Source organism: Eurosta solidaginis, chromosome 1 (genome assembly GCF_040869045.1).
Source record: "Eurosta solidaginis isolate ZX-2024a chromosome 1, ASM4086904v1, whole genome shotgun sequence".
In the NCBI taxonomy this organism is placed as follows: Eukaryota; Metazoa; Arthropoda; class Insecta; order Diptera; family Tephritidae; genus Eurosta; species Eurosta solidaginis.
The window spans coordinates 289,001,399-289,010,056 of NC_090319.1; positions in this window are offsets into that span (position 1 = coordinate 289,001,399).

Below are 8,658 nucleotides of genomic sequence, written 5' to 3' on the forward strand. Positions count from 1 at the left end.
TATTAGAGAGAAGGCTACAAGGACTTATTTCTGAATTTCACTGTGTCATCAGCTTGTTTTTCAAATGCAGGTACTTGAGTTCGAAGCTCGCCATCCGATGACGAAGTGAAATTCAGAAACATGTCCTAGTAACCATCGCCGTGTGCACTTTTTGTCTAATTCCAAAAATAATACAAATTGTATTAAATAATGAGCTTTGCTCGCAAAACGAATTATGTTTTTTTTAGTATTTAAAGAAACATTTTACCCTAAAACAAATGGATCAAATCGTTCTTTATATACTTTTGGCATTCTCATTAATCGCAAATCGTAAATAATTTCAAAATCTCTTTCGATTTCCTCAAAGTAAGACATTTTCACTCTTCTTGAATCAAAAATACAGATTAAAGTACCGAATATACACGTAAATTTCATTTCAATTCATTTGACAGATTTTAGTAAGAGCTTTACGCCTCTCTAACTTTATCGATGGCTCCAACTGATGAATCCGGCTTTTTTCGACTATGATAAAGATAAAGTACACTTTTTATTGAAATATGCTCTAACATACTCTAACTTGACTATGAATATGCCGCATTGTTTTTTGCCTTAGAAGCATTACATTTTGATTTTTTTCGATTTCTACGCTACTGTGGTTGCCATGGCAACGCTGCATGGAATTTTAACCAGTTAAATGCTTACTTTTTGTAAACGGTTCAAAGTCAGGGATTTTCCGGAATCCCCTATATAAGTCAACTATCTTATATATTATTTCAAATTGCTGTTTTTATGTGCAGGTCACTTTTTCGCTCTTATTTGGAATCCAAATCTATAAATAAAGTTTTGGTTGCAAAGTTCGAGATCCGTGATATTAGCGAGCTTTAGGCATTATTGGTCGTAGTGCTTTTGTTTAGCTATATTTTATTAAAATTTTATTTTATTTTATTAAAAATTTATTAAAACTAAACGATTGTGAGCACACAAAGAAATCTATTTGTACTATGGCACTATTGTGAATATTTGATTAAAACTAACACTGTATTTCCGGCAGTTGGTAACATTCGCCAAATGGCAGCGCAAGCGCATGTCAGTCTTTATTGATATATGATTGATTGATAGACTTTTGTATGTTGTTTGCGCAAGATGCGCACGGGTCCGGCAGGTTAGTTTATTTTTATAATTAGCAGTTCATGTTTTAGTAATGTAGTACACAGTAGAGCGTATCAACAAAAAAAGTTTAAAATGTGCCTCCCAGTTTCGAATACTTTCCTCGTAGAGATTTCAAAAATGAAAAAAAAAAAAAAAAAAAATCACTCTATAAACTGACAAAGATTAGTTTTTTATTTAACCCTATCGCGAATATGGGACACCGGTGGTATCTCCAAAATATTTCCTGGTATAGCATGTAGACTAGTAATATTTTAATAGGTTTTTCCTTTAAGGCCGCGGTACAATGAAATTTTTCACATAGATGTGTCTAACACAAGCTTATGCATTCCAGTAACAAGATGTTGCGTTTATAAATATGAAGAAACTTCAGAGTTGGCAATTGAAGTTTATTTCGCCTAGCCCATTCCCATATAAAATTTCGCGAAGTACTGTTGTGCAAATTCTCCCTATATAACAAAAATACTTGCTAACATATTTTGTGTCATATACATTTGTTACATTGCAGTTTCTAATTGCGAAAAATGTTAGAAGAGCTACCAACGAGTGGAAATAATAATTTTACTTGCAAAGTGTACCAGCACCCTTAATCAAATCAAATTTCAAATTCTTCTTCTTATGCTCTTGCAACAAAATTTGATAGTTGGCTACCCTTTCATATCAGATGGCGCCAGTGCTGCTCGATCTGTCGTTCTCCATATAAATACGTGCAAACAACACATCACGCATAAGCTTGTGTGAGACTCATCTATATGAAAAACTGCTTATGTGACGGAGCTATTAGTGGCATTGGATACTGATGTTAACACAGTATATGCCAAGTTATTACAAAATAAATAGAGAAAATTAGTTATACTTATTTAAGCCATGAAATTCGCATTGACCCAATCCTTCAATCACTGTTTTACAATCATACTTTGAACCAATTTTTACTGAAAGTGTTTATAATAAGAAAGAGAATGTTCATGACATTTTTTTAAATATCAAGGAAAATTATGAGCAAAACACCACATCCAAAATTCCTTTATATTTCAAGTTTGAGTAATATGGGACCCGATTTCTTATTGGCTGTGTAGGAAATCGCTTATGGGCAATCCTTTTTTTAAACTGAGATACATATTTCATTTATGTATAGAGGAATCGTAATGTATATCTTCAAAGCGGCAAAAAAGGGGTTTTTAATTCATTAAAAATTTTAATTTTTAAGATAAGAAAATAATTTGAAATATATTACTAATTATTTAAAAAAAAAAACAGAAGTATTATTTTCTGATTTCTCAAAATCATTCGAGCTCCGTTACCTGAATTCCTTTGTCGCTTTTTTATTAGATATTAACAGGTAAATGAAAGCAGTTGAAAGTATTTGAAATAATTGATCAAGATTTGAAAAAAATGTATTCGTTACCAAGTACCACCGAAATTGAACTAGATAATTAAACTTTTTAATTACCAAATACTTGTAATTGACCAATTACCGCTACCAAGTACATTCAATACTCACAGCCCTGTTGTAAAGGTATTCACTCAGAGCTTAATCCATCGGAATTTATCCTTATCTATATAGCCACATTAAACTTATGTTGACGTTGTCCTGAAAAATACAAACTTCATATATTCTAAAAAAAAAAACAAAACTGAAGAAGAATGAATAAGGATATCAAATATAATATACCCGCGTCGTAAGTTCTGCTTACTCCAAATTGGAAAAGAAGCGGAAAAGATGGGTTTGATGGTGAATAAGGACACAACGAAGTACTCTTGTCATCGAAAAAAGAGCCAGCGCATTTGCGCCTTGTAAGCCACGCTACTGGTGGCAGCCATAATTTCGAAATAGTAAAAGTCTTCGTTTATTGGGCGACCAGAATTAATACAACAAACAAAATCAGCTCTGAAATCCAGCGAAGAATCACTCTTGTCAGTAAATGCTGCTTTGGATTAGGTAGGCAATTGAAAAGTAAAATCCTCTCTCGGCAAATGAAAATCATACTCTACAAGTCACTTATCTTTCCTGTCCTGCTATATTGTGCAGAAGCATGAACCGTCCGAGAGAAAGGTTCTTCGAAAGATATATGAACCTCTATGCGTCGGCGATGGCGAGTACTCAAGAAGATTTATTGATGGGCTGTACGAGATTTACGCAGACATCAACATAGTCCAACGAACTAAAACGCAGCGACTACGCTGGCTATGCTATGTTATGCGAATGAAAGATTACGTTTCGGCCAGGAAAACTTTTTTATAGGAACCCACCTATGGAAGAAGGGGAAGAGGGCGGACCCTACTCCACTGGAAGGACCAGGTGGAAAACAACTTAAACTCCCTTGGTGTGACCAATTGACGCCAATTGGCAGAGCGAAGAAGCGACTTGATGGACAGCCATAACCGTTTAAACGTCAATTAATCAAGCAAGCAGATATCATACTTGTGGCATTATCTAACTAAATGAATGTATTCCTTACTGTTTTTTAAAGGTACCGAAAAATTCTCTTTTTTTTAATTTTAAATACTAACTGTTAATATAAACAATATGAACTATTAGGCCCACTTGCAGAAATTTCTAATTAAGACGTTATTTCAAAAACTTTCAATAGTTAGAGCTTAACCCGTCATAAGAAGCAAACTCTGGCTTAAAGATATAACTTCCCGTTAGGAATTGGGCGCTAGAATCGAACCCAAGCGGTTGAGACTCTTTAACATAACCAAAACCAACCTTCGTGTTTGCCAAAAATCACACTTCGTGTCGACGAGCTACAAAAAGAAACAGGCCTAAAAATATTGGCAGGAACCTTAAAAAATGTATTTTTAACATCCGTATAAATAATCCGAAAGCGAAATCAAAATCTCATTTCTGTTTTGAGATGCTTTGCATAAAGCAGCTATAAAACACAGAGCTAAAGTTTGGTGAAAGCATAATATAAAAAAAAAAATTTTTTAAAACCAGTCTAATTTTCACACAACTCCAAGTGTTGTACTCGTAAAAATATTTTAGTTATAGCACTGCTGCCTTGGGACAAATATACTTCAAAAATTTTTTGTTTTGCTAAATATGGATTATTGGCATTTTGTTTGCAGTTTTTCAGTGCCTCCATATGTATGTACATAAATAAGGGTGGTTTTTGCAAATACAATTTCCGATTTTTCCGGTCCCATCCATTTGAAGGACACAAGCGCCACACGTAACTTTGGTCCCCGTTGAAGGCTCAAGAAATGAAATTAATTTTATTTGGTTTCTTATACCCAAAATCGATTATTTTTTACTAGGCGATATCACATATAAATATTGCTGCTCATTGGAATATATTAAGGGATATCGCAGCTGTTACCCCTATGCAACACGATCTCACTGTTTCCAATCGAAAATATAAGTTACTAGCCGGACCCGTGCGCATTTTGGTAATAAACCAAATATTTATTTTATTTTTAAAAATTTATTTTTGTTTATTTTTGAGTTTAGATATTTTAATACTAATACGAATCATTTTTTGAAGTTATTCAAAAATTTTAAGTTAAAACGAAAACTCAATTAAAAATTATTTTCAAAATTAAAGTAAAGAGTACAAATTAGTTAAAACTATATGCATCTTGCGCAACTAATATAAAAGTCTTTTATCAAACATCAACAGAAATCAGCTGTTCTATCAAGCAATCATCTATCAATAAAAACTTACATATTCTTGCGCTGCCATCTGGCGAATGTTACCAACTGCCGGTAATGCAGTATTATTTCTAACGAAATATTCACAATAGTGCCATAGTACAAATAGATTTCTTTGTGTGATCAAAATCGTTTTTTTTAACAAATCTTAATATATAAAAAACACGTGTCACAACATTTTCGGGCGCGATGCACTCCTGAACTACTGAACCGATTTTGAATTTGTTTTGCACACCGTGTGTAGTTTGATCTAACTTGAGAGATAGGGTAGGTTATATCTCAGTTTATAGTCGCAATATTATTTTATTGCAAATTTTTTTATTTGTTTATGTAATAATAAAATGTTACGTATACGCAGTGGCACTCATATTTTCAGGTGGTGCGGATATACTTTCGCGTAATTGCTCGGTGTTTAATTAAACAACCTGCTTATCAATAAAAAATATTATAGCGAATGATAGCAAGTATAACACATCACCATGCCCGCCGAGAATGTGTGTGGGGGGGGGGGGGGGGGGGGGGGAAGGAGTTCTGAGGGCCCGCGATTTAGAGGTACTATGAAAATTTTTCAGGAGAGTCTTTAGTTGTGTAGAGTGTAATTTTCATACTCCTGGGTGACTAGGGTCTCGAGATATAGGCCAAAACGTGGGCCAGTGAATGCCTGGACAGTGTTTATACAATATGGATATCAAATGAAAGTTGTTGATGAGTGCTTTAGTACAGAGTAATACTATATCCAGATACGGATTGGGACTGGGATTAGGACTAGGACTGGGACTGAGACTCGGAGTGCGAGTGGGACTGGAATAAAATACATACCACCCTCTGGGACAGGCAATAAGGGATGCAGAAGAATGAGAAAAAATTGAGAGAAGAGAAAAGAGAGGAGGAGATTGAGAAAGAGATAGAATGAGACGAAGATGGAGATAGATGAAGCGAAAAAGACGGAGGGAGGAGTGAGTAAAAGGATTAGGAAAATGTGAAGAGGGGGAGGGCAGACTCAGACGGAAAAAGCTTATTAAAATGTATGCAGATAGGCCAAATTTATGGCAGGACAACATCTGCTGGGTCTTCTAGTTATTTTATATAATATAGCAAAACAAAAGCACTACGACCAATAATGACCTAAGCTCGCTAATAGCACGAATCTCCATCTTGACAATCAAAACTTTATTTATAGATTTTGATTCCAAATAAGAGCGAAAAAGGTGCAAGTCGCACATAAAAACAGCAAATAGAAATCTAATATATAAAATCCTTGTGTCACGGTGTTAGACTAGGGTCTCCAGATATAGCCCAAAAGGTGGACCCGGGTACCCCTAGAATGTGTTTATACAACATAGATATCAAATGAAAGCTGTTGATGGGTCCTATAGTACAGGATAATTTTCATACAACTGGGAGGCTTGGGTCTCGAGATACAGCCCAAAACGTGGACCCGGGTACCCCTAGAATGTGTTTATACAATATGGATATCAAATGAAAGCTGTTGATGATGCAATAGTACAGGATAATTTTCATACAACTGGGAGACTAGGGTCTTGAGATATTGCCCAAAAAGTGGACCCGGGTACCCCTAGAATGTGTTTATACAATATGGATATCAAATGAAACTGTTGATGAGTGCTATAGTACAGGATAATTTTCATACCCTTGGGTGACTACGGTCTCGAGATATTGGCCAAAACGTGGACCCGGGTACCCCTAGAATGTGCTTATACAATATGGATAACAAATGAAAGCTGTTGATGGGTGATTTATTAGAGGATAATTTTCATACCCCTGGGTGACTAGGGTCTGGAGATATAGGACAAACTTGGGCCCGTGAACGCCTAGACAATGTTTTAACAATGTGGGTATCAAATTAAAGCTGTTGATGAGTGCTTTAGTACAGGGTAGTTTTCATACCTATTGGTGACTAGGGTCTCGATATATAGGCCAAAACGTGGATCAGGGTAACACTAGGATAGTTTTTTACATTATGGGTATAAAATTGAAGTGGTTGATGCGTGCTTTAGTACAGAGTAAGTTTTATGCCGCTGGGTGACTAGGGTCTCGAGATGTAGGCCAAAACGTGGACCCGGATACACCTAGAATGTGTTTTTACATTATGGGCATCAAATTGAAGCTGTTGATGTATGCTTTAGTACAGAGTAAGTTTTACGCCGCTGGGTGATTACGGTCTCGAGATATAGGCCAAAACGTGGACCCGGATACCCCTAGAATGTGTTTGTATTATGAATATCAAATGAAAGCTGTTGCGGAGAGCTCTAAAGTTCATTGTGATATTCGATTTAGTCGCATCAACCTGGCAAAACTGATAAATATACATGCGAAGCAGAAATAAAGACAAGAATTAATAAACCCACATACCTATTTACATATGTCCTATTCGATTTGCCTGAAATTTCGTATATACATATTCCTATATTAGTATTAACAATGATTTTTTCCGGGAAGTATACCAGAGACGGACTGGAACTGGGATTACGACTAGCACTGAGACTGGGACTGAGACTGAGACTCGGAGTGGGACTGGGACTGAGTCTCGGAATGGAACTGGAACAAAATACATACCACCCTCTGGGACTGGCAATGAGATATGAAGAAGAATGAGAAAAACTTGAGAGAAGAGAAAAGCGAGGAAGAGAAGTAGACTGGGAAAGAGATAGAATGAGACGAAGATGGAGATAGGTGAAGCGAAAAACACGGAGGGAGGAGAGAATAAAAAGATTAGAAAAAGTGTAGAGGGGTAGGGCAGACTTAGGCGGAAAAAGCTTATTAAAATGTATGCAGGTAGACCAAATTTAGGGCAGAAAAACGTCTGCCGGGCCTGCTAGTAATATATAAAATAATACGTAATATCACCAAGCATAATTTTACTGATTTTTGGGTATTAGTAGAGAAATATTTGCTTTGATTCATTTGCGACACCCTTTAGTTGTCTAAAATCAGGACCAAATTTATATGATACATTTTTGACTTTGACATAACTCTTTGCAGAGGTGATACGGAAAAAAAATTCGATTTGATTTACAAGAACCACGCTAATATATAAATGTGATAGTACCACCATTTTTTCGTGGCAGGGAGAGATGGGGTTAATGCCTGGTTGAACCGTGGTTTTTCACAATTTTGCCTCGATATTTTATTGCATAAAACTGTGTGTCTCTTGTAGCTCGTATAAAAGATGGGATTTGCAAAATATTACTAACAATTTACGCTATTGTTGTTAGCGGCGTTAGCGAAAAGTAGGGCAGTCATATTGTAACCAATAACATGGCTTTTTCTATGTATGTATGTGTGCAATTAACAACAATATTTGATCATCATGCTACTCGGCTTCGGTATGCAAAGTTAATACCGCAAAATTTTTCATATTCATACATTTTACTACATTGACTCCTATAATGTATGTGGGATATGGAATGGTGGCATCACCAACAAATCCACCAATTCACCCACGAACGGCAAGAATGGCAACCCGTGCAAGGGATAGCGAAGGAATACGAGAAGCAACATGTTAGCGAGTTATGCGGTAGTTACCCACCGACGTGTACCGTACGTAAGGACGTTTGTCGTACGAAGCACGTTTGACCGAACTCTCAAGCCCGTAGGAATCAATGTGTGCGTCTGTGTACATGTACATAAGATATTTGTGTGTGTATTGTTTACAGATAAGCACTGTTGCCATTGACCATTTTGCATGTATGCTTATGGAAACATCAACTTTTTCCAATTTAATTTTTGATATTGTAAAAGGCCGGAATACTATTAAATAAGTATAAATAGATTAAATATTTATAATCAGCACTTTTCCATATTTATTTCGAATTATTTTCACAATTTTTCAAACT